This window comes from Symphalangus syndactylus, chromosome 11, assembly GCF_028878055.3.
Source record: "Symphalangus syndactylus isolate Jambi chromosome 11, NHGRI_mSymSyn1-v2.1_pri, whole genome shotgun sequence".
NCBI lineage: Eukaryota > Metazoa > Chordata > Mammalia > Primates > Hylobatidae > Symphalangus > Symphalangus syndactylus.
The window spans coordinates 108,167,699-108,194,450 of NC_072433.2; the positions used below are offsets into that span (position 1 = coordinate 108,167,699).

General features: G+C 34.7%; 1 long non-coding RNA gene across 2 annotated transcripts; it reads right to left on the minus strand.

Annotated features, from left to right (window-relative positions):
* Positions 1-353: 353 nt before the first annotated feature.
* Positions 354-24,935, minus strand: LOC129493272 (uncharacterized). 2 transcript variants are annotated; one of them, XR_008661097.2, is made up of 4 exons: positions 23,735-24,935; positions 21,032-21,203; positions 9,989-10,103; positions 354-457 (listed from the first exon to the last, which is right to left on the minus strand). It is a non-coding gene; the product is annotated as an uncharacterized lncRNA (long non-coding RNA). The 2 variants fall into 2 exon arrangements; XR_008661098.2 differs by lacking the exon at positions 354-457 and having other exon boundaries at positions 9,958-10,103; positions 23,735-24,925.
* Positions 24,936-26,752: the final 1,817 nt, after the last annotated feature.

Consider the following 26,752-nt stretch of genomic DNA (forward strand, 5'->3'; position numbering starts at 1 on the left):
AGTGAGAGTGCAGGAGAATTTCCCATCCATTTTTCTTTGTTTTTCTTTTTTTTTTTTTTTGGAGACGGAGTCTCGCTCTGTTGCCCAGGCTGGAGTGCAGTGGCGCGATCTCGGCTCACTGCAAGCTCCTCCTCCCGGGTTCACGCCATTCTCTTGCCTCAGCCTCTCCGAGTAGCTGGGACTACAGGCGCCCGCCACCACGCCTGCCTGATTTTTTGTATTTTTTTTAGTAGAGACGGGGTTTCACCGTGGTCTCGATCTCTTGACCTCGTGATCCACCCGCCTCGGCCTCCCAAAGTGCTGGGATTACAAGCGTGAGCCACCGCGCCCGGCCTCCCATCCATTTTTCTAATACTTTCTCAGCTGCTTCTCCTTCCACTACCTGTTGATTATGGTCAGTCTTTTTTGCCTCTAGGAAGAAAATACACTCTCTTGCCTTCTTCCACAATCTATTCTCCTGTAGGAAGAAAAATTATTTACCTATATTTTAAAAAGATTTCAGTATTATTAAGAGTGGAAAATACTGGGATAAAATGTCCTTGCATATATATATATATATATATATATATATATATATTTTTTTTTTTTTTTTTTTTTTTTTTTCTTTCAAAAGTGAGATACCAATTTGGCATTACATCATGTCTTTCTGTACACAAAGGATGAAGGAAGGGTCATCTCAATTTGAAGGAATAAGGCCATTTTTTTACTGCAATGAGGGCTGACAAAGGGGATCTGAAGTAAAAAGCCAGAAGAGCCTCTAGATATAAGAGGAAAGGGAAGAAATGGGATCAGGGAAGTGGAAAGAAGAAAGTGTACCTAATGAGAAATGAGTATGTTATGGAAAAATGAATTTAATTAGTTCTGACATTTAAAAATAATATTTCCTTATTTTATTTTTTAAAGACATGCTGCAAGAGTGTTTGAAAGGACATTTGATTTTTAAATAGTGCCATCAGAATAGTATGTCTTGAGAGAAGATTATAAGTACTTTAAAGAATGAGATGAGGCATCAAAACGTATTACAAACTGAAAACTACTTCCCACGTAAAAAATTGTGATTTTCAATAAACCTTAGCTGCTTCTGTGTGTAAGTTTGTAAATATAAGTAACTGACAAGATGGGAATTATTACTCTGGAATTATCAAGAGTAACAGTGAAATACCTATCAAAAATTAACAGTGCCACAAGTTTCTTGGACTAGTTTTTTCATTAGCAATATATAAGTATTTCTTTCTAACCAGTAGACAACCAGGAAATGTAACATTTTTAAAAGATAGTGCTTCAGAAATTACCTCCTTTAGTGACTAATAAAAAAAATTCCTTTGAAGAAAAGATGTTATTTTAATGTAATATTTGTTTTAGTTACATGATAGCTAATAACAAGAATAAATTTATGTGTAAGTATATTTAAATATTTAAATATATTACTCAACAGAATAATTAGCTTTCTGTCGTGGAAGCCTGTAACCTCCAGAAGATTAACAATAACAGTGCTCTTGAATGTAAATATTGAGACAATATTTAGGAAATAAAGGGAAACTTTAATTATCAAATAAATCTCAGAAAGACCCAATTATGAAAGAGAAACATCAGATAAAAAGCATTTATCAGAGTGAAACCCCGTCTCAAACAGACAAACAAAAAAGTATTTACCTTAGGAGAAATAATTTAATAGAGATAAAAATGCTTTAAACGAGCATAATTTATAAATTTATAAATATAAAAATATGTAATACAAACAAGAATAGGCTTCTGTTAAGAAGAGGAAAAATTACATATTGAAAATTTTAAAATTTGCTTGTCAGTAAAACATAAAACAACTCAATAAATTTCAATAGAAGAACTAAATAGAATAATCAACAATTTGAGAATAAATTTTTGAGCTGGAAGTTTGATCTGGGAAAATACAATTGAAAGTTTAACTGGAATTTTTATAAAATAGCTCCAAAAAATAACCTAGGGAATAAAATAATCAGAGACAATGGAAGAATATATAGTTCAGTAAACACATATTGAAAACGTTCACACTATCCCTTTGAAAACTAATGGAAACATTGTCTACAATAATGAAAGTGATATTTTAGTTAATTTTGAAAATATTCTCAAGAATCTGAAGAATATATTTTTTATAGGCAAACATCAGAAAAATATTAAAAGTCTTCAGTTTTTAGTAGTCAAACTAGATCCTAAGCAAAATGAAGCAATAGCTTTCAAAAAGGGTATGAATGACAGATAACACTAAATAAGTTCATACATAATGTGAACAACTAAAAATAATGATTTGAGAATAAAAGTATCTTAGTGGGAGACTACATAAATTATTATGTAAAATAGTTGGTGTACTCACTAGAATAATAGAGTAATGGCTGAAAATCATACAACCCAAAGGAAAAAAAGAGAATAAATGAAAGAAAGCAACAACAGCAACATACAAAACACCTGGAAAGGAAGTAAAAATAAAGATTAAATAATAAATGCACACTCTGACTATAAATCAGTAATCACAATAACTGGGTTTAGATAAAATCCTTCTACTAATTTTCTCATGTTGAGTAAGGAACAAACAACTACAATATATATCATCATGTGCTTTTTAAAATGAAACATAACAATGTGAAAAAAACAGGCAAATTTCTCCCCCCACAAAGACTGCATTCACCTGCATTATCACTGTGGATTCATCTCAGAAGTTTTAACTTCCTTGAGGATGTGGCTATGCCAGGTATTAGATATCCATGAGCCAGCCCAGCACCATCAGCCCAGTACCATTCAAAATATAATTCTGGACCCACTTACAGCAGAGTCACTTGGGATACCTTTAAGAAAGTCAAAAATCACATTTTCTTAAAGAAAAGATGTGCATCTTAACAAGCACCCCAGTGCCTCTTCACACAGAAATTTAAAAGCCACTGCTCCAGACATTTATGTTTAATATTTATTATGAGCAAATAATAGGGAGCAAAATATTTGAAGCTAAACTGAATTTCTAATCTTATAACAATAACCAAAATTTTTGACTTGCCAGGAAAGCTGAGGTCTTCCCATTCTAAGAATGTTTTCTGAAAGAAGCTGCATTAGATGGGCTATATTAATGATTTCCAGAACACATATTGAAAAATTAAATAAAATATGCTTAATGTCCTTTGAGTATTAATTTTTAACTCTAAAAAGTTAAATGAGATGTACTAAAAACAAATGACATATAATCTTAAGATAATACACATAGAAAAATATAGTAAGAAAAATGTTTACAAAGTGATTCATTGAGGGAATTTTCATATCACTATAATAAGGAAATTACATATACATCAGAGCATTCAGGAGAAACTAATATTTCATTCACAATTAAGTGAAAGCACTAAAAGATTGTCTAATATCCTTAACAAGAAATGTGCAGGCCCAATTTGAATATTTAATTAAAACTTTACTGAAGTAAACAGGAAATAATAGGATTCAAATAGATGAAGATAATCATGTTGCTACTTTTTAGGAGGATTGAGTATATTAAGTCATCTTAAATTATAACTTCAAAACAAATATCAATTCTAGTAATAGTCTAATGGATATCAAAATGCTAATTTTTGTACATAATTGTACACATTTATGGAGGTACATGTGATATTTTGATTCATGCATACAATGTATAATTATCAAATCAGAGTATTTAAAATGTTCATCACCTCAAACATTTTTTATTTCTTTGTATTGGGAATACTCTAAATATTTTCTTTTGGCTATTTTAAACTATATTTTAAATTCTTGTCAACTATATTCGCCCTAAAGTTCTGTTGAAGACCAGAACTTATTCTCTCTATCTAACTGTGTTTTTGTACCTATTAACCAATCTCTCCTCAATCCCTCTCGCCCTTCCCAGCCTCTGATAAACATCATTCTGTGCTCTACCTTTATAAGATGAAGTTTTTGGCTCTCACATAAGAGTGAGAACATACAATGTTTTCTGTGCTGGCTTTATTTGCAGTAATATGGAGGCAACTGGAGGACGGCAAGTTAAGGAAAATCAATACACTAATACTTAATTTTATATTGAAGAAACTATGTCCAAGTAAATAGAAGAATATTTTTCCCAGATCGAAATATACTGTAACATTATAATAGAATCATTGGTATATGCTTAGGATTAGGATTTTTTTTTTTTTAAATTCTGCTTTATTTGCTTCTGTATGTGTTCCCTAGGAAACAGACTCTAAGATGGTTTAATGTGTCAGTTGTTTATTTGGAAATACCCTTGAGATCAACAACTGAAAAAGGCAGAAGGATCATATTATTTCATTCTTGCATTGCTGTAACTATCTGAGACTGGTTAATTTATGAAGAAAAAAGGTTTAATTCGCTCATGGTTTCACATGACCTACAGGGAGCGTGGCTGAGGAGGCCTCGGGAAACTTAAAATCATTGCAGAAGGCAAAGAAACTGTCACGTCCAACATGGCTGGAGCAGGAGGAAGAGAGAGCAAAGGGGGAGATGCTACACACTTTAAAATACTCAGATTTGATTAGAACTCTATCGCAAGACAGCACTAGGGGGTTGGTGATAAACCATTGAAAACCATCCTCATGATCCAATCACCTCCCACCAGGCCCCACCTCCAACACTGAGATTATAATTCAACATAAGTTTTGGGTGGGGACACAGAGCCAAACTATCTTATTCCACCCCTTGCCCCTCCCAAATCTCATGACCTTCTCTCATTTTAAAGCACAGTCATGCCTTCCCAACAGTCCTCCAAAGTCTTAACTCATTCCAGCATTAATTCAAAAGTCCACAGTCCAACATCTTATCTGAGGCAAGGCAAGGCAAGTCCCTTCCACCTATGAGCCAGTAAAATCAGAAACAAGTTAGTTATTTCCAAGATACAATGTGGGTACAGGCATGGGTAAATGTTTTCATTCCAAAAGAGAGAAATTGGCCAAAACGAAAGGGTTACAAGCCCCATGCAAGTCTGAAACCCAGCGGGACAGTCATTAAATCTTAAAGCCCCCAAATAATCTCCTTTGACTCCATGTTTCACTTCTAGGCAACACTGATGCAAGAACTAGGCTTCCAAGTTCTTGGGCAGCTCCACCCACGTGGTTCTGCAGGGTAAAGCCCCCACAGCTGCTTTCATGGGCTGACGTTGAGTGCCTGTGGTTTTTCCAGGTGAACTGTGCAAGATCTTGGTGGATCTAACATTCTGGGGTCTGGAGGATGACAGCCCTCTTCTCATGGCTCCAATAGGCAGTGCCCCAGTCGGGACTCTGTGGAGGGGCTCCAACCCCACATTTCCCCTCCACACTGCCCTAATAAAGGTTTTCCATGAGGGTTCTGCTTCTGCAGCAGACTTCTTCTTGTATATCCATGCTTTTCATTCCATACATCCTCTGAAATCTAGTCAGAGGCTCCAAGCCCCAATTCCTGCCCTCTGTGCACTTGCAGGCTTAATACCACAAGCAAGGCACCAAGTCTTACGGTGTGCACACTCTAGGGCAGTGGCCTGAGACATATCTGGGACCCGATTAGCTACAACTGGAGCTGAAGTGGCTGGGACTTTTCCTAATCTTCCTGTCTTATTTTGAGCCATCCAAACTGTTGCAGCCTCTGCCTGTTACCCAGTTCCAAACTGCTTCCACATTTTCAGGTATCTTTATAGCAATGTCTCACTTCTCTGGTTTCAGTTTTCTGTATTAGTTCATTCTCACATTGCTATGCTATAAAGAACTACCTGAAATTGGGTACTTTATGAAAAAAAGGTTTAACTGGGTCATGGTTCTGCAGGCTGTATAGGAAGAGGAAGCATGGCTGGGTAGTCTCAGGAAACTTACAGTCATGGCAAAAGGCAAAGGGGAAGCTGTCTCATCCTAAATTGCTGGAGCAGGAGGAAGAGAGAGGGAAGGGGGACGTGATACACAATTTTAGGAACCAGATCTTGTGAGAACTCTATCATGAGACTGCACTAGGGGGATCGTGCTAAACCATTAGAAACAACCTCCATGATCCAAACACCCCCCAATCAGCCTCCTCCTCCAACTTGGGGGATTACAATTCTACATGAGATTTAGGTGGAGACAGAGCCAAACCATATCAGGGATAAAAGAGAATAGGATAGAGGAATAAATTCAGCTGTGATGCAGGCCCAACAATTGCCCCCTACCAACCTGTGGAGTGTTCTGGAACTAGCATGGCTCTTCTGAGTTGTCCTCCCTTTGCAGAGATGATCTTTCTACCTCCAAATAATGAACGATCAGGTATACACTCTTCAGATAGGGCGTTCTGGCCAAGGCTGCTCCCCGTAGCTGAGGCAGCCTATGAGAAGCTGACATATAAGAATATATCTGCTGATTCCCTGCACCTGGGGGTCTGGAAGTCTTAAAGTGGGATCTGCAAGACACATCACACTGTTCTCACAGAATATTGATGATACACTTGTCAAAGCCTTATTATGTATTTCATTCTCCTCCAGTGACAGTTTTGTTCAAAATGTTTCTCCTTAGCTAGCACGTTTAACTTTCCATACTTGTAGCTTATCTTGTGCTTTGAAATATTTAAACACATGGAGATTTCAGGAAATAAATAGTGGACATCTGTATGATAACTACTGCAGTCTCAATTTATAAATCGCTTTTTTAATTAACAAAACTAATATATATTCAATGAATGAAATTAGCAAATGAAGTACAAGACACAAAAGTCTTTACCAAAGAAAAAAGGAAAAATCATTCACAGATCCATTATCCAGTAAATTTTTCTAGATTACTTTAATCTGTTTATTTTCCCTACTATTTTATCAGTTAACAATATAGAAAATATTTTGCATGTCAAAAATATTCCTATACAACATATTTCTTCAACTTCTGTCCTTTATATCTTAAAAAGAAATATGATATGTTTAATTAATTCTCTAGTGTTATTTTATTTTATTATTTTTCTATTATAAATGATAAATAGTTGTGTATATTCATGTTAGCACATATCAGATTATTGTTCATTTTTAGATAGTAAAGTTTTGCCCTTTCTTTTAAGTGATATTCTCAGACAGTGTTTTTTTTTTCATATTTAAAGTGTAAAGCACCCAAAATAGATGTGTGCCCGACTGAAGGCTGGTGAGGCTCTTCACTGTTAGAATGAGAGCCCAAGAGAAGTATCCTAAGCCACAGACCCTTGACTGTCTGTTGAAAACTTTTAGGGGAATAGTGAATAAGCATTAGAGGCAAATAGCAAGAAAATATGATGAGATCAGGAAATTTCAATAAAAATTAATTGAACAATAAACTTTATACGTTTCTAGAAGATAAATGTATTCAAATTTCTATTTTTCTTCTATCACTTTGAGTAAAACAACATAAGAAAAATGAAAAGCGTTTACAAAGATTTTAAGATTGGCTGAAATTTGATGCTGACATTAGATCTGAATGGAAACAGCTAACATAAAATTATATCTCCAAACAGCAGTGGATACCAACATTTTATAGAAGGAGTTTCTTTTCCAATAGAAAAAGGAGTATCATTGGATTACATGTATAAAATTAAAGCATGATGATTTTTAGTGTGGTAAAATTGAAGTTTTCTTTGTACAGTTTTAAGTACGTATTAACTTTCACTTTACATCAGCATAAAAAATTTTAAAGCTTCAATTTTATCTTTATTATAGAAATACATGATAAAAACCTCCTTTGTCTTTATTCTTACTATAATTTCTTACATCTGGTAGGGAGTAAACAGCACTAGGTCCCTGGTCTTTAGCACTGACTTGCAGAACAGAAATCTGATAGCTCATTCTTCTCTGAGTTGGATGTTTATGGAAGGGAAAGAAAAATATTCATATTTCCCTAATATTTAGCAGTCTTTATTCTTCTTTCCACAAAATGTCACTTTTTTCTGACGTTTAATTAAATTAACTATTGCGTAGTTACACGACTCAGATGGTCAGAGTGCTGATGTTGCAGTCTTTCCTAGAGCAGGCGTATGAAATTCAGCAGGATATACACAAATTCATAAAGAAACGTGAAACTCAGGGATAAAACAAACTGGATTTTATAAACATCATACCTCATGGAAAGCAAAATATATAATGGATTTCCAAAATTTATTTTAGTGAGTGAGTAACCTATCAGTTTATGTAAGTATTGATGATTATACTTTCTGTGTATAAGCTGTTTGTTCTTTGAAGATAACTAGTTAATCAAAATGCAAAAGCACTGCCTTGTAATGATGCAAAATAGTTAATAAAATGGCATCGTTATTCATTCAGAAATTTAGTTGACTTGTGCTTTAGGGTGACAAGTTGTTGGTAAGTTCTTAGTAATTATCTGGTCAACAAAAGTGTGCTAGAGAGCTGTTAAGCTGCCTCACACATGTTCATGTTGTGGCTTTTGGCAACGATGTGATGTAAGAAAGTTAAAGCAGCCAATGTGTTCTTGATATTTCGGCTTGAATGCAGAAAACCTCCTCATAAGCATTGTGGTTTCACTTGCACACTGTGTCACAAAACTTCCCAGGTCCTCACTCTTCCCCAGGAACTTGGGGATTGATGTTCATGTTCTTTTTGGCTTGAGATAGGATCTAACAGGAAAGTGTTGAACCTGAAAATTTTATGGTTCATATCAAGGGCTCCTGCTGCCTTTTGTTCATCACTCCATTCATTTTTTTCTCCAAGACTATTTTCCAAATTTATCTTCTCTTCATCCCATACATCTATATAATATGGGAACAGAATTAACTTTCTCAAAAGCATTGAGCCTGTCATCTATGCTCACCAGTCCCTGAATCTAGTTGCAGAGAGTGTAAATGCAAAAAAGGCTTAGTACTGGCTTATGCTCTTCTACTAACTTGCGTCATTTTGATCAAGTCTCTTTAACCTGTGGCAGCTGGTGGGGTACATATAAAAGCAATGTGTAAGTCTTCTTGACTCTCTTGCCTGAAGAATAGGCTAACGGATGCTTACAGGTTTTGTGTTTTCTCTTGGCTTAGCATTTTAGTAAAATGGAATGAAAAGGGACACTCCTGGTTTTACCATACACTGGAAATATTAACTTTTATTTTTGATACAGTATATGAAGGCAGCATTTATTATAGCTTTTATAAAGCTCTCTGCTTTTGTGAGACCACAGGCAAATGAAAATGTGCCCAGGATAAATTAGGTTTTTTTGCCTTCAACTTACTATAATGTAAAAATTTAATATTTTTATGTCAATCTATTTCCCCACAGAAAATAATGCACTCAAAAGAGGCAGTTGACATGAGTTTAGGAAGAAATTATTTAAAAGTTGATGGAAACCAAAGGGGAAGGGTGAATAAGCCGAGAGCTAATACTAGTGAGATGTTGCTTCTTTCTGACTTGGAGAGTGCTGGAGGGGAGAGCCATGATATTTGCACAAAATTAGTGGTCTTTCATAGGACAACACCTCCAATGGCAACTGGCCACCTCAGCAGAGAGGGAGCTGGGGCAATAAGTATTACAACTGCCTTTTCTTCCCAATCTCTAATCTTTGGCTGTAAACTCATTGTTCATTTATAACCAAAGCTCAAGGGTAAAGAAGTCTTCTTCTTGTCCACATGTAACAACCTTTTAAGGCAAGTTAGCAAATAGAGAATGTGGGAAAGGAGACATAAAGGGAAAAATGGGGAATAACTAATACACCTGTAAACTGCCATGGAAATGGGCAACATGGAATGCTTGAGCAACGGAAAGAAGTATTTTTGTACCCCCATAATAGATCGGTCTCTGTCAGACATAGCTAAAATTCCAGTGATTTTTCTAAAGTAACGGCAAAACTGCTCATCATTATTGAAAACCTTGTCAAGGAACGTATCTATCCATATTACTAAGAAAAACACTGCTGGGAAGTTGGAGTTCCTATAAAGAAATATGCTTGAGAGAGCAAGGCGGTATGAGCAATCATGAATACATGATGTAAGGTATGATTCTGCTTGGGCTGCCATAACGAAACACCACAGACTGGGTAGCTTAAACAACAAACATTTATTTTCACACTGTACTGGAGCCTAGAAGTCAACGGCATTGCTAGCAAATTCAGTTTCTGGTGAGGCTTCTTTTCCTGCTTGCAGCTGCCTTCCTACTATGTCTGCTTATGGCCTTTCCTTGGTGTCTATGTGTAAAGAAATAGAGAGGGAAAGAGGAAGAGAGGAAGAGAGAGAGAAACATTAGAGAGAGAGACACACAAAGACATAGAAAGATCCCTGATATCTCTTCTTTTTTTAATTTTTATTTTTATATTTTTGAGCCAGGGTCTATGTTTGCCAGATTGGTCTCGAACTCCTGGCCTCAGTCAATCTTCCTGTCTCAGACTCTCCAAGTGCTGGGATTATAGGCATGAGCCACAGCACCCTGCCAGTGTCACTTCTTGTAAGGAAACTAATTCTACAGCATCAGGGTCCCACCTTTATGACCTAATTTAACCTAAATTACTGTTAATACATTAGAGGCCCATTCTTCACATGTAGCCACACTGGGGTTTAGGACTTTAGCTTGAGTTTTTTTTTTTTTTTGACAGGAAGTAGGAACAAACATTTGTAATGAATAGCAATGGAAAACATAGTGTTAAGACTTCACATTATAAATTTTTTTCAAATGTATATAATTTTTAAAAAATACTGCTTTAAAATTTATTCAAGATCCTTTATAAAAGAATATTGACAGCTTATCTTTTAAGTATGCACTTATTATTTTGGTCTTATAACTGTAAAATTTGGAAAGTAAAGTATCACATTGCCTGTAACTATTTACTCAGATATAACAACTGTAAACACTTAGTTTCGGAATTTTTCTCTTTGTATAATACTTGCCAAGTTAAAATTAAAAAGATTCTTAATTTCAGGATTATTTAGAAAATGTAATCACTAATGTATATGGACTCTTTCAAAGAAGAAAAGGCGTAATTCAAACTTATTTAAGGAATTTTTGGGTCTCTGTCCCAATATTTCCTTTAGATGCAGTTTAATATAGAATCAACTTGATATATTCTATAATCTTATTTATATTGTTTTTATGCTTGTATGACCTCTTTTATTTCATAATGAATGAAAGATTGATTATTCTTCTCATTTTAATGCAGGGCCACCATTATCCTAGATAGTATTTTTGAACGTATTTCCACCAGTGAATCATGCCTCTGTATAAATCTGAAGTTACATTTTTTTCCAGATAGATGTAACCCATCTAGGACACACACTTTCGTAAAGGATAAATGACATGTTTCAAAGTTCATCCTTTTATTTTTGTATCCTTGCTTTTAGTCTCACAGGATTCAGTCAAAATAATATTTTCCTAAGTAACTTAGGTTAGTATTTTTCTTCTCTACCACATCAATGTGGTTTTGCTATTTACTTGTAATACAGTGAGAATCATTAGTTATAGTTATTATTTCAGTTGGGGCTCTTCTAGCATCCCGGATAAATGTTTTTAGAACTTTACAAACAGTACAATTAACTGTGGTATTACACTTCTACGAATTCTGACAAATGCATATGTCCATCAACACAGTCAGGATATAGAACAATTCTCACTCCTAAAATTCTCTCACTGTCTCATGCTGTTTCTTCATAGTCAGTCATCCTCCTCTATACTCCTATTAATTTTTCTGTTTTCTAAAGAATTTATAATTAATTTACGAAATGTTCTTTAATTCTCCTTTTAATTTCTTATAAAAATGATTTTTTTCACTTGTTTTGAAATTGTATATAGTTGTTCATTCTTTCCACATTGTATCCAATGTGTTAAATACTTTATGGTTTCCACTTCTAGGATTTGTTTATAAATTTTTCTGACACTTTGTTCATTAAACTTTTTCCTGAATCATTATTCATTCACTCCTATTTCTTTATTTTGTTTTAAGTGTTATTATTTTTCCATCATCTTGAGTGGAATTTTAATTATTTCCTTGTATCATTATGTAGCTGCCAGAAAAATGAGGGCTATAATTTTTTTGAAATATGCTTTGTCTACATTATATTTTTATTTTTGTGATTTAATTCTAATTACGTACTCCTAATTATTCTTTGTGTGTAGATATTCTATAATTTTGTTACGATTTTTTGACCCAGGCATTATTTAGAAAATATGTTTTTGTTTTTAATATTTAAATATATTCCCTCCTCATTTAATTTAGTTTTAACTTATGTTAAAAAATGTAATGTTTGAAATTTATTGATTTTTTGGATAGCATAATATATGGTTAAGTTATATGATCATATTCAAATTTTGTACTTGAAATAACATATATTTTCTATTCCTAACATATAGATAAATAAATGGTGTTTTGCTTATTCATACAACGGCATGCTACACAACATTTGAAATTATTAAACTACATTTTTAATACAACATATATATATGTCAGAAGTCTGAAAAAGTTAAGTTGCAAAAGAGTACACATAAGTAAACATAGAGTGATGCCATTTTTATAAATTTGAAAATAAACAATACATTATTCATTTATTAATATCTCCATGCAGTGAAAGTATAAAAGCACATTATACTTATGAGAATAATATTAATCAAGTACAGGATAGTGCTCATTCCTGGAAGAAAAAAAGAAAGAAGACATGGAGATGGAATAGTCGTTTTATCTGTAAAATTTTGTGTAATATGAAATTTTAAAAGAGAAAAAATATTCCATAAATAAAGCAATATATTGACATTTGTTTAATTTTTGTTCCACAATATAAGAATCTTAACGATCCCACAATTATAATTATATACATACACACACACATACACACACACACATACATATGTATTTTAAGAAGTGAAAAAAATCTGAAACAGAGACTTCTGCTTTCCAATCCAACATATGTTTCCAATCCAACATACAAGAAGCTGGAAGTTGTCACCACACTATAACAAAAGTAAAAATAAAAGAAGCTAAAAAAAGTCAACAACTGTTCTTGATACAGAATAGTATCAAGACCCAGTCACTGGAGGCCCCCACACTTTTGTGAGTTTTATCTCCAGCAAATTGATGAAGTTTGCACAGAGAAAAGATCCCTCATGCTTCCAGCAGGGCATGGGGAAGAAGAACCATCTTACAATATGCCAGAGCATGCTGTTCTTCCTTACAAGATCTTCCCTCAGAAGAAACAATTTAACCAGACCCTAAAAATGCTTGGGTTTTGTCAGCACTTAACTGACCTATGTAAAGGGAAAAAACTCAACTTCATTACTCTCTGAATTATTTTTCACCAAAGGCATTAGGCATGAAAATGAACAAGCACATGTGAAGTTTACAATCCAGTGGTACAAACTCCCTAAAAGACTGAGACCTACTCACGTAACAATAGAACACTACCCATTCCATCACAACTTACCGCCACATTACTAAAGGCCTATTTAGAGCTGTTCCTTTTACCCACATCCAGTGGTCAAGAAAAACTTACAAGAAATACCAAAAAGCAAGCAAGCAAACAAACAAACAAAAATACACAGTTTGAAGAGCCTCAGAAACACATTCAAATATGGTAGGAAAGTTAGAATTTTAAGACTAGGAATTTAAAACAGTTATGACTGGGATATTTAGGGCTCTAATCAGTAGAATAACATCATTAAAGAAAAAAAGACAATGTAATCATAGAGATGGAAATTCTCTGAAAAAAATTGTTAGAGATCAAAAACACTAACAGAAATAAAGAATGCCTTTGATAAGCTTATTGTTAGACTGAACACAGCTGAGAAAAGAAACTAGGAGTTTGAGGATATTTCAATAGAATGTCAAAAGTGAAAAACAAGAAGAAAAAGGACTGAAAATTAACTATCAGAACAGAATGTTCAGAAACTGTGGAACAACTATAAGAAGTGTAACATACATGTAATGAGCAATCCGGAATAAGAGAGAAAGGAACAGAAGTATTGGAAGTATAATGACAAAATTTTCCCAAAATTAATGTCACACACCAAACTGCAGATTCAACAGGCTCAGAGAAAGCCAAGCAGGATACATGCCAAAAAAATTCATCTATGCATATAATTTTTTTTTAAATTATAAATTTAGAAAACCCAAAAGAAGCTAGACATGGGGAACAAGGTTTTTCCTTATATACATTGGAGTAAATATAAGAATTACATCTATCTTCTCAAAAACCATACAAGGAAGAAAGAGTGCAGTAAAATATTTAAGGCGTTGAGAGAAAAAAACCAACAATCTAAGATTCCATCCTCTGAAATATTATCCTTAAGAAGTGAAGGAGGGGCAGGAGGAACAAAGTCTTTCTCAGACAAACAAAAATTGAGGGAACTTGCTGACAGTAGAGAAGGAATATGATAAAGGTCAGAAACTCCGTTCTACATAAAGGAAGAACATCGAAGAAGAAATACGTGGGTAAAATAAAAACTTTACTCTTCCTTGCTCTACCAGATAACACTTTATTAAAAATAACAATAGCAACAATGTGTTAAATAATGTATGCTTTGTATGTATACATATGCTTATATGTCTATGTATAAATAGAATAAATAACAGCAATAATATAAGGGATAGAAAAGAGAAATTAGGGTTGCTTTGTTATTATAAAGTGCTTGCACTAATCTTAAGGCGATATATTATTATCTGAGAGTGAAATTAGATTAATTGTAAATGTATACTGCAAATTCTAGGGCAACTGCTAAAACATGTACAAAAAGAAGTATAACTAATATATTAATAAAGGAGACAAGCAGAATTATAAAATGTTCAACTGAAATCACAAAAAGGAGATAGAGGGTAGAAGACAAAAATAAGAAGAAAAAACAAGAGCAACAAATAAAAAACCGTAATGAATATAGTAGATATTAATACAACTATGTCAATAATCACTTTGAACATCAATGGTCTACATGTACCAGTTAAAAGACAGACTTGTCAGAGTGTTTCAAGAAATAAGACCCAACCGTATATAGTCTATAAAAAGTCCACTCAAAGATTAATAAAGATTTAAAGTAAGTGGACAGAAAAAGATGCACCATGCTAACATTAATTTTCTAAAAAGCAGAAGTAGCTATATTAATTTAAGACAGAACAGACTTCAGACCAAAGGAAGTCATCAGAAATAAACAGGTGAAATACATAATGATAAAGTGGTCAATTATCCAATAAGATATAACAATTGGTAATGTATACATGTCTACAATAGAGTCTGAAGACAAGTGAGGCAAAGCTGACAAAATTACAAGGAGAAAAAGATGAATACATTATTATAGTTGGAGACCTCAACACCTCTCTATCAGAAATGGACAGATTCAGCAGGCAGAAAATTAGTAAAGACATACATAAACTCAACAACATTATCTGTCAAGTGAATATAATGAGTATTTATAGACTACTTTATACAACAATAGCAGAGTACACATTCTTCCCAAACTCATGAGAAGCATTCACCAAGATAGGCCATATTGTGGGCTATAAAATACACCTTAACAAACTTAAAAGAATAGAAATCATCTAATGTCTGTTCTCAGGCCACAAAGGAATTAAACTCAAAATCAATAATAGAAATAGAGCAAGAAATTACAAAACATTTGAAGATTAAACAACACATGGGTCAAAAAAGAAATCTCAAGAGAAATTTAAAAGTTTGAACTAAATGAAAATGAAAACATAAAATGTGTGGGTTGGAGCAAAAGCAGTACTCTGAGAGAAAACTATAGCATTGAATGCATATATTAAGAAAAAGAAACATTTAAAATCAATTAATTTCAAATTTGAAAACTAGATAAAGGAGACCAAATTAAGTCCAGTATAAGCAAAAGAAAAGAAATAAAAATTAGAGCAGAAATCAATGAAATTGAAAACAGGAACTCAAAAGAGAAAAGTTAATGAAAACAACAGATGATAATTTTGAAAAAAAATCAAAATTGATAGGCCTCTAGTGCAGGCAAGCTAAGAAAAAAAGAAAAAAGGACACAAATTATTATTATCAGATATAAAAGAGGGGAGAGGGAATCACTACAGATTCCATGGATATTGAAAGATAGTAAAGGAGCATTATAAACAATTATGTGCCCCTAAATTTTATAACTTACATAAAATGGATTAATTCACTGAAAGACAAAAACTGCCAACACTCACACAGGAAGAAATAGACAACCTGAATAGGGCTTTACCTATAAAATAAATTCGACAAATAATCAATGACTTTCCAAAACAAAAAGCATCAGGCCTAGATTGTTGTACTCATGAATTCTATTACACATTTAAGGAAGAAATTACATCAGCTCTACACAATGATTTTCAGACGATAAAAGCAAAGGGAATACTTCCCAGCCAATTCTATGGGGCCAGCATTACCCTAATACCAAAACCAAAGACATTACAAGAAAACAAGAGACCAATATCTCTCATGAATATAAATGGAAAAATTCTCAACAAAATATTAGTAACTTGAATCCAATAATATTTAATAATAAACCGTTTCCAAGTTGGATTTATCCCAGGTATTCAAGACTGACTCAACATTTGAAAATTACTTAATGTAATCCATTTCATTTACATGTTAAAGAAGAAAAATTACATAATCATATCCATAGATACACAAAAGGCATTTAACATCCCTTCATGAGAAAACTTTCAGCAAGCCGGGAATAGAGGGGAACTTGATCAACTTGATAAAGCATAGCTACAAAAATCCTATAGCTAATATCATATTTAATGATGAGAAACTCAAAACTTTCCCACAAAGACTCAGAACAAGGCAAGGATGTCCCCTCATGGCTTTTCAACATTGTACTTGCAGTCTTAGCTAATTCAATAAGACAAGAAAAGGATATAAAAGATATATAGACTGGAAAGAAAGAAATAAAATTGTCTCTCTTCAAAGATGACATGATTGTCTGTGTAGAAAGTCCAAAAGTATCAACAAAATCTCTTGGACATAATAAGTGAGTATTGTAGGTTTGCAGGATACAACGTTAACACATAAAAATCAAACACTTGCCTGGCAACGTAGCTCAGCCTGTAATCCCAGTACTTTGGGAGGCCCAGGCAAGTGGATCACCTGAGGTGGGGAGTTGAAGACCAGCCTGACCAATATGGAGAAACCCTGTCTCTACTAAAAATACAAAGTTAGCCGGGTGTGGTGGTGCATGCTTGTAATCCCAGCTAGTCAGGAGGCTGAGGCAGGAGAATCGATTGAACCTGGGAGGCGGAGGTTGTGGTGAGCCGAGATCGCACCATTGTACTCCAGCCTGGGCAACAAGAACAAAGCTCCATCTCGAAAAAAAAATATATCAAACACCTTTTAATATACAATCAATAGACAAGTTGAATTTGAAATTAAAAATGCAATACTATTTACATTAACATCCACCAAAAAGAAAATACTTAGATATAACTTTAACAAAATATGCACAAGATCTGTATGAGAGAAAACCCAAAACTTTGATGAGACAAATGGAAAAACAACTAAATAAATAGGGATATATTTCATGTCAACATTTCAGTTCTTCTCAACTTGATTCAATGCAATCTCAAGAAAAATCCCATCAAATTATTTTGTGGATATAGATACAACTGATTCTAAAGTTTATAGAGAGAGGCAGAAGACTCAAAATAGTAAACTGAGTTACTGACAGAGAACAGAGAAGACTGACACTACACTACTTCAAGACTTACTCACAAAGGTGCAGTAATCAAGTCAGTATGCCATTGGCAAAATAACAGACAATTAGATCAATGGAACAAATAGAGAGAGCCCAGAAATAAGCCCACATAAATATGCCTAACTAATTTTTGACAAACGGGCAAAGGTAGTATGTTGGAGTGAAGATGGTCTTTTCAACAAATGGTGCGGGAATAACTGGACATCAACATTCCAAAAAATGAATCTAGACGTAGACTTTAAGGCCTTACATGCTTAACACAAAGAAAGTCAGATCGCTCACAGACCTAAATATAAAACTCAAAAATGTAACATTCCTAGAAGATAACGTAGGGAAACCTAGATGACCTTGGGTATGGTGATAATGCTTTAGATAAAACACAGAAAGCACAATCCATGAAAGAATCATTGATAAACTGGATATCATTAATATCAATAACTCCCACTCTGTGAAAGACAATGTCAAGAAAATGAGAAGTCACAGACTAGAAGAAAGTGTTTGCAAAGGACAGATCCAATAAATAACTGTTATCCAAAATAAACAAAGAACTCGTAAAACTCAAAAAAACTCTTGAAACATTAAGAAAAATAAAACCTTGATTTAAAAATAGCCCAAAGACCTTATCGGAAACCTCACCGAAGAAGACATTCACATAGGAAATAAGCACTCATATGAAAATCCACATCATAGCTCATCAAGTAAATGCAAATTTTAATAATCATGAAATACTACTACACACCTATTGTAATGCTGAACATGCAGAACACCAACAACACTGAGTGCTGATGAAGACACAGAACAACAGGAACATTCATTCATTGTTGTTGGGAATGCAAAATGGAAGACAGTTTGGCAGTTTCTTATAAAGGTAAATATACTCTTATGATACAATCTAGCAATTGTATTCCTTGGTATTTACCCAGAGGAGTTGAAAACTTATGCCCACACACATAACTTCACGGGGAAGTTCATACCAACTTTATCCATAATTGCCAAAATGTGTAAGCAACCAAGATGACCTTCAGTTGGTTGTTAAATAAACAAACTTTGGTATATCCAGACAGTGAAATATTTTTCGATGCTCAAAATAAATACTTATCAAGCCATAGAAAGATATGTAGGAAAACATTAATGCATATTACTAAGTGAAAAAAGCCAAGCTGGAAAAACTACATAAGGTATGATTCCAAAAATATCACAGTCTGTAAAAGGCAAAACTGTGGAGGTAGTAAAAATATAAGTTATGTTCAACGGGGAGGTAGGAATTAATAGGAAGCGTACAAAGATTTTTAGGGCAAGGAAACTACTCTGATACTGCAATGGTAGATATATGTCATTGTACATTTGTCCAGATCTATAGCATGTACTACATTAAGAGTGAACACTAAGGTAAATTATGGACTCTGGTTGATAATGATGTGTCACTGTAGGTTCATCAATTGTTATAAATATATCATTCTCATGGAGTGTGTCCATAACAGGAGAGTCTATGCATGTGTAGCAGCAGAGGGCATATGAGAAATCTCTGTACCTTCGGTTTAATTTTGCTCTAAACCTAAAACTATTTTAAAAAATAAAATCTATTTTAAAAAGCAAAAGATAAATTTGATTAAGTTTATGGATGGCCTGGATGTCTGTAGAATTCTTTAGTAAAATAAGAATTCAATAACATTATATTAACGGTAAAATATCTATGAAGTTGCTATGCCTCATAATTTATTAAGGAGTTTAAATACATTAAATATACAAACTTCATTAAGTAAATGTAATTATCTGTAATTTACCAGTAATGTCACAACATAAGGCAAATTATATAACTTGTCTCAACATGGTACAGAGTAAAAGAAAAAAAATAATTCTACTTCCATCTTCAAATCTATGTTCTTAATCACAATACAGTAATATTCCCATTATACATCTTCATCACAATGTGCCCTTTTGTTTCTTTATCTTAAACAATTTTCCTGAAATTTTCAAATTAACATTTTTTCATTTCAAAATTGCTTTTTATTACAGTATTCAGCATATTTTCTCTTTATTTTGCTATATAGTTTTTCCTTTAGATATGTTTTATCTATGGTAGTTTTTTTTTCTGTCTTATATGTTTTCTCTAATTATTGCCTTCTTTAGACCCCTGCATTTTGTGTATAAGATATTTCTCAAACTGCATTTCAATGTAGAGTTTTCATGGAAATATTAATGTTAGTTATATACATGAACTTTATCAATATCAGAAAGATTAAAAATTGTGTACTACAATATTTAAAGCTCTTACTAATCTTACAGTTTTAAACAATTTTATCTAAGCACATTTCTTAAACTAATTTCACATCCATCACAAATAGTCGTAAGCATAAGCACACATACGCCTTTTTTCTATATGGGATATCTCTCATTGGGCAATGTTACTGTGCATATTTTCTTAGGTCTGCTGTTTGTGTCACTGAGTTTTATGTCTTCAATATTGATTTTGTTTGGCTGATTATATTGTTTAGCTACTGTGATGATCCTCTTTCTTCCTAATGATTTTTTTTCATTATCCAGCTCTTTTATATTCAGTTTTCCTATTACTCAGAATTTCAAATTTCACATTCTCTTTAAATTAAAGATGCAGTTGTGGTGCTAGAATAACGTGGGTTGTTTAAAATTTCTTTGTTAGATTAAATCTTCTTTCTAAGCATGTTTAAAATCAGTCTTTTGAGAGATTTTCTTTTTCTCCTCCTCCTACCCTTTGCCCTTCACTGCTATTGCCTCTCTACAAAATTATTCCATTATCCCCATTTATTTTGGTATTATTTAGTTTTGATCAGAAGCCACAAATATCTACATAAACTATTTGCCTGAAAATCACAAACATGGGCTATTTTTTTTTTTTTTACTATCTCCTGTTTGAATTCACACCTAAAAACTTTACTGTGGAATATCTGATGTGTAGTCATTGTTCAGACATTCAGTTATCTGTGAGAGGAGAGAAGAACCTATGGACGCAGTTAATGCTAAAGTCTATATTTTTTTTAAAAAATCTAAATTTCATGAAAGTTGGTTGAATATCTTCAATTCCTCTTATCCATAAAGTGATTGGTATATCTTGCTTCACTTTGCAATGTAATGACAATGAAAATTGAATTTAAATGCATTTTATCTACTCTCCACTCCAAAGCTTCTTTTGGTCTGCTACTACGATTTTTGCTTGTAGGATGTTTACACTATTGCTTGCTCCCCACTCTTAATATCAGACCATATCTTTTCTATTTAGGGATTTAGTCAATGAGCAAAAGTGATGATGTACAATTGGGCCATCTTTCCTTTTGTACTGTATCGATATGCCCTGATGAAATTTACTGAAAATAAAATTTATTCTTTCTCCTGTAAAACACACACATATTCACAATTCTGGTCTCTCTATACTGGAAAAGATTTGTAGGATATTTTAATATTTATTTTACTTACTTCCAACGAACGTTTCCATGCCATTCATTAAGAGAGTTTTATATGATTTCCACTGTTCTCTTTCATTTGCTCGAAATTCTATTTAAATTGCCAGAAAACTGTGCATTTGTGTAATGAAGCTAGAGGCATTCTCTTTCAGTAGGGATGATCTTTTTCACTTCTTTTTCTTTAGCTTGGTTCAATGTGAATAAAGAAAATTTTACAAAGAGGCATAAATGCAAATTATTTTTCATTTAATTTTTATCTCCTAACTTTTAAATTCAACAATATAACTTATAATTATTCTCCTAAAAATGTGTTCTTTACTGTTTCTGTCGGAAACATAAGCCTAATAAGTTTTAGCAATTCATTCAGTCTGATCTTTTATGACACTGTAGTGTCCCAGCCCAGGAAAAACATGTTGGTATATCCAGTTTGTGTTTATAAGAAATTAAACTGGTCAGAGCTGTGGCTATAGATTTAAGAATTAAACATAGAAGAAAAAGAACAAAATACACAAAAAGTAACACCTTTTAAGTTATTCTGAATCTGGAGTCCTGGAAAGACTATAGGGGTTAGTTGTAAAGTTAAGAAGTGGTACTGAGTTCAGTATTTGGAGTAAATTTCATTTTTTCTTTACTTGTAGATTCGAAGATGGATTGACAGACAGACAGACAGACAGACACACACACACACACACACACACACCCCAATGAACCACTGACTGTTTTTTAATAGAAGCAGCAAATAGAGATATTTATTCCATATTATCTACAATAGCATTTTGTGGCATCACTGTCTAACTGAAATGGGAAAATTGGAACAATTGTATTTCCAAAGTTTGCAGACTATCATGGTAGACATATTGTGCACAGAAAAAAATACAGGCCTAAAGAAAAGTTTATAACACAATGCTTGAATATATAGGGTTCTTCAGGTCATTACAAACTGATTACGCTCAGTTTTAATCAATTATCTTGCTTCTATTGTTTTCAACTCAGAAACTCCAGTAGAACCACACGCCAATAAAGACATGGGAATTTTCACTGAAATTTTCGTGACTTGTCTGTTGGCCCTAGATATTAAGTCTCATTGAAAATGTGGGGCTGGATGCAGTGGCTCATGCCTGTAATCCCAGCAGTTTGGGAGGCAAAGCAAACCATCAACCTAGGAGGTCAAGGCCAACTTGGGCAACATAGTCAGACCCCAAATCTACGAAAAATAAAAATATTAGCCACGTGTGGTGGTGTGGGCCTGTAGTCCCTGCTATTTGGGAGGCTGAGGCAGCTGGATCCTTTGAGTCTAGGAGCTGGAATTGAAGCCAGCTGTGATCCTGCCACACCCCTCCAGCCTGGGTGACAACAGCCTGGGCAAAAAAGTGAGAATCTGTCTCAAAAAAAAAATTAAAAATAAAGTATTAATAAAATAAAATGCAGCTATTTGCTATATCACATTTCCCCACATTGACTCAGGAAACTTCTCTCTTCAGAATTTCTGACTTTGTATTGTTTTGTTAGGTTCAGTTGTGAGGTTTTCATATGTTGTTAGGATTTATTTTCAATGTTAAAGCAACACATTTAAGGTCATAACATACGTTTTAAAATGTTCATGTTGTCATAATGGATGTGGTATTGGGGCAAATCTAACTTTTTATGATGCTCTTTAAATTTTGAGTTTGCATGTTTAACAATAGTCAGTTGTTACTGATTATAACAAGCTGTACCAGTTATAAAAAATGCATAATTGCACACAAAATTTCAATTATATTTCCATTAATTACCAGAATAAAATTTCACTAACTCCTTGCTTGTATTTCTTCTGTCAAGCAAAGCATAATTTTCTGATCACTAAGTGAAAACTCAGTTTGTTTAGAATTACTGAAATATTTTCCTTTTATTTCACTTTATTATTAAAATGGCTTTGGCACTAATTTTAAATGGTATCATTTTCTTTTCTATTTCATCCAAATGTACTCAATCTTTAATGTGGTAACTGCCACGTAGTAAAACATAAGTAAATATTTGTTGAGTATATGAAAATAAATGATATAAAAAATAGAAATTTGGTGAAAAATTATATACTTTTCCTCTAAAATCAAAAGCAATGACTGATAAGAAAAAATATCACACAAACTTAAAGCATTATAAAAAATTATACAAACTTAAAAATAAGCATTTAAATTTAGTAGCCTAGTAAGGCCTGGAAAGTTCTCTAAAACTTCAAATACAATTTTGTATATTTTAAAAATATACCTTACAATTCAAGTTAAATGTCAGATTCGATGCTTGTTCTCTACTGCTGCTAAACAAATGCTACGCGTAATTTAGCATTATAGTAGCTTGTCTGGACTCAACTTGACCATTTTAATGGGTATTTAAAAGATTAATTCACATAAGAGTAAATAACTGGGCATATTTTTCCTGTTTATTTTTCCCAAGACAAATGGGGAAGTGCAGCATTTAGTTTGCACTCTGTTTTTCTCCCTTGCCACATGTACTACTTTGATTAATAAGAGGTTAACTTTGTTTATATTTCTTCAATAGATTTCCTCTTTAGTTGGGACAACGTTTGAGCTGATGTTACATTAAAGGTTAAAATATCTGAAATTACGCATAAAGGAGCATGTAAACGGATTTCCAGTGTAATTAAATAAGCAACATTATAATTTTCTCCTTTATCCAATCTACTGTCATGTTTTCTTTAAAATTTTGATCAGCTATGTACCATTTGTAACATAGAGTATTAGCTTTCACAGAATAAACAACAGTGCTCTACAAATAGGAAAAATTGCAGTGAAGAATGTCTGCACCACACTTGTGTTACAGGATCTTTAGGGTATCAGTTTTCTTTCCCTGAAACCTCTGTTGCTGGTGGCACCTTTGCCCTTTGCCTGAGTTCTTGTCCTGCGTCCAGGAAGAATGAAGTTTGCTGACAAGCGAAGGGTGAAGAATATGAAGAGGAGCTTTATTTAGCGTTAGAACAGCTCAGAGGGAGATGCACAGTGGGAAGCTCCCCTCTGTGGGCAGGCAGGTCGCCCATGCAGTGTTCAGCTCTCAGCAGAGAGGAGGCCCTGGAGAGAGCAACTCCTCTCTACCCACTGGATGTGCCGAGGTCCGCTGTTCTCAGCAGAGAGGAGGCCCTGGAGAGAGCAACTCCTCTCTACCCACTGGATGTGCCGAGGTCCGCTGTTCTCAGCAGAGAGGAGGCCCTGGAGAGAGTAACTCCTTTCTACCCACTGGCAGTGCCGAGGTCAGCTGCTCTCAGCAGAGAGGAGGCCCTGGAGAGAGTAACTCCTTTCTACCCACTGGCAGTGCCGAGGTCCGCTGGTCTCAGCAGAGAGGAGGCCCTGGAGAGAGTAACTCCTTTCTAGTCACTGGCAGTGCTGAGGTCAGCTGCTCTCAGCAGAGAGGAGGCATTGGGGAGGGTAGCTCCTCTCCTCAGCCAGGTCTGCAGGCGTCTCCGTAGGTCTCTGCAAGTCTATGACGCTCTTAGCAGAGAGAGTAGCTCCTCTCTGCTGCTGGTCCGCCCGACCTCTGCTCAGCTCTGGGGGAGCCTGGAGCTTTTTATGGGCCTCAGAGGGGAGGAAGTGTGTGCTGACTGGCCCATAGGTGGCCATGGGCAGGCCTTGAAAAGGCACCAGTTCCCACTCCAGTCAGTGGGTCTGGCAGCCTGACCCCCCAGCCTTCAGGTGCTCCCTGGTCTGAGGCAGGGACCTTACCAGGGACCCACCCCCTTCTGCCTAGGACTCTGCCTCCCACTGTTGTTGGCTCCCAGGCTTGGGCCGACTTTGCTCTGAGATCCCAGGGAGCACTAAGAGCAGGGAGAAGCCAGGAAGACAGGGCAGGCATTTCCGAGCCTGCAAGAGCAGAGGCCGCCTTCTCAGGCCCCTAAGAGTGCAGGAGTGCCTGAGTCTGCAGCGGCGGTTTGGACGGTTACAGCCCCGCCCTTGTGAGCGGGGCTCCTTCCTGTTGTGTGGAGCATGCAGCCCCAGCCACACCTCCCCGCGGCAGCCGGGATGATCGCAGTCTGGCTGGAGCGGCTGCCACCATCGCTTGGACTCTTCTTCAGGAGATAATTACCTAAAAAACATAAAACCAGTGCTCACTTTCTCATGGTTATGACAAAAGGTTTCACCAGGTGAAGGTTAAAAAGCTCTGTTAAAATACGGACTGCAAATCTTGGTAGCCAAAAAAAACCCCCACAAAAATAACATTGCTACATGTGGGTTTTTACGTCAGTTGATGATGCTCTTATCTCTTTCATCGGAACACGAAAATGACTATTTTGGATATATAAGATATTTTCAGTAAAGTAAAAAATGAACTAAAAATATAACTTTTCCAAACCTATAATTTTATTGAATATGTTTGATTTGTGGTGTGTAGATGGACATAATTGTGTATTTTGTAAGACTAGTAGCCAGTTAAACACTAATAAAAAAAAAAAAGCTAGAGCATCAGAAAAAGTTTCCACCTTGACAGGAAAAAGAAGACTTGGGTCATTAGACTCTAATAGCTTTTAATGTCATCAAAACAATTACCACTTGGAGAAAATGATTTAGCTAGCTGTGAAAGCTACTCAGGAGTAGCTAAATACTTACAAATGTTTCACAGATGAGGTCTGTGAGCTTTATGACCATCTCCGGACAGATGATCAGCCTTGGTGTTGGAATTGCTCTGCAAGGTATGGAGCCTGTCCTAGAAAAGCAGGTACATTCTTTTGGTGCTGTTACCAAATATAGAAAATTTAACAGTATGCTGGACCATCCTCTCACATTTGCACATACTCAAAATAAAGGAAGTCTTAGAACCACAGTTCCAATTAAGTCAATCACTGTGATTCTAAAGCCAGTTCCATCTTTCTCCCATGATACATATGTGAGTTTTTCCAAAGCTTAGCCATGCTGATTCAGCACAAATCTGAAAACTGTGTGTCTTTTGAAGGAAAACACTTTCTAGAAAACTCTGTTATTCCTTTCTGTTGTGATATTTCCACACTGATTTGCAGAAAAAGTTGCTTATGCAGTAGCTTCTATAAATCTCTTTGTCTCATTGAAAATTATTTACCTTTTATATGTGCCATATACCCCAACCACACTGCAATATTTTCCTAGGATAAATAATCAGATGCAAGAGATTAAAACATGCAACATGAATCATCAGAGGATCTTCTACACACGGGGCTGCACTTTCCTTGAAGCCTCAGTAGCAACAGTCACATTCTGTTTAAATGCTGAAAGCCCAGTCTATTACTGGTAGTTCAGTGTATTACTGGTATTTCTGGGAATCCCTGAAGAAAGATAGCATATTTCATAAATCTCTTCTGGTCACTGATAGTTAATTTTTCTATCCACTATCCTTCCCACTCTCACGAACCACTTTTCTTCTTTTTTATGGCTTACTTCTTACTTCTTTGTCTTTCAAAAATAACTTTCTGACTGCAATGCCAGCACTTTGGGAGGCCGAGGTGGGTGCATTACCTGAGGTCAGAAGTTCGAGACCAGCCTGGCCAACATGGTGAACCCTCATCTCTACTAAAAATACAAAAATTAGCCAGGCATGGTGGTGGGCACCTGTAATCGCAACTACTCAGGAGGCTGAGGCAGGAGAATCACTTGAACCCAGGAAGAGAAGGTTGCTTTGAGCCAAGATCACACCATTGCACTCCAGCCTGGGCAACAGAGCAAGACTCCATCTCAAAAATAAATAAATAAATAAATAAATAAATAAATAAATAAAATAA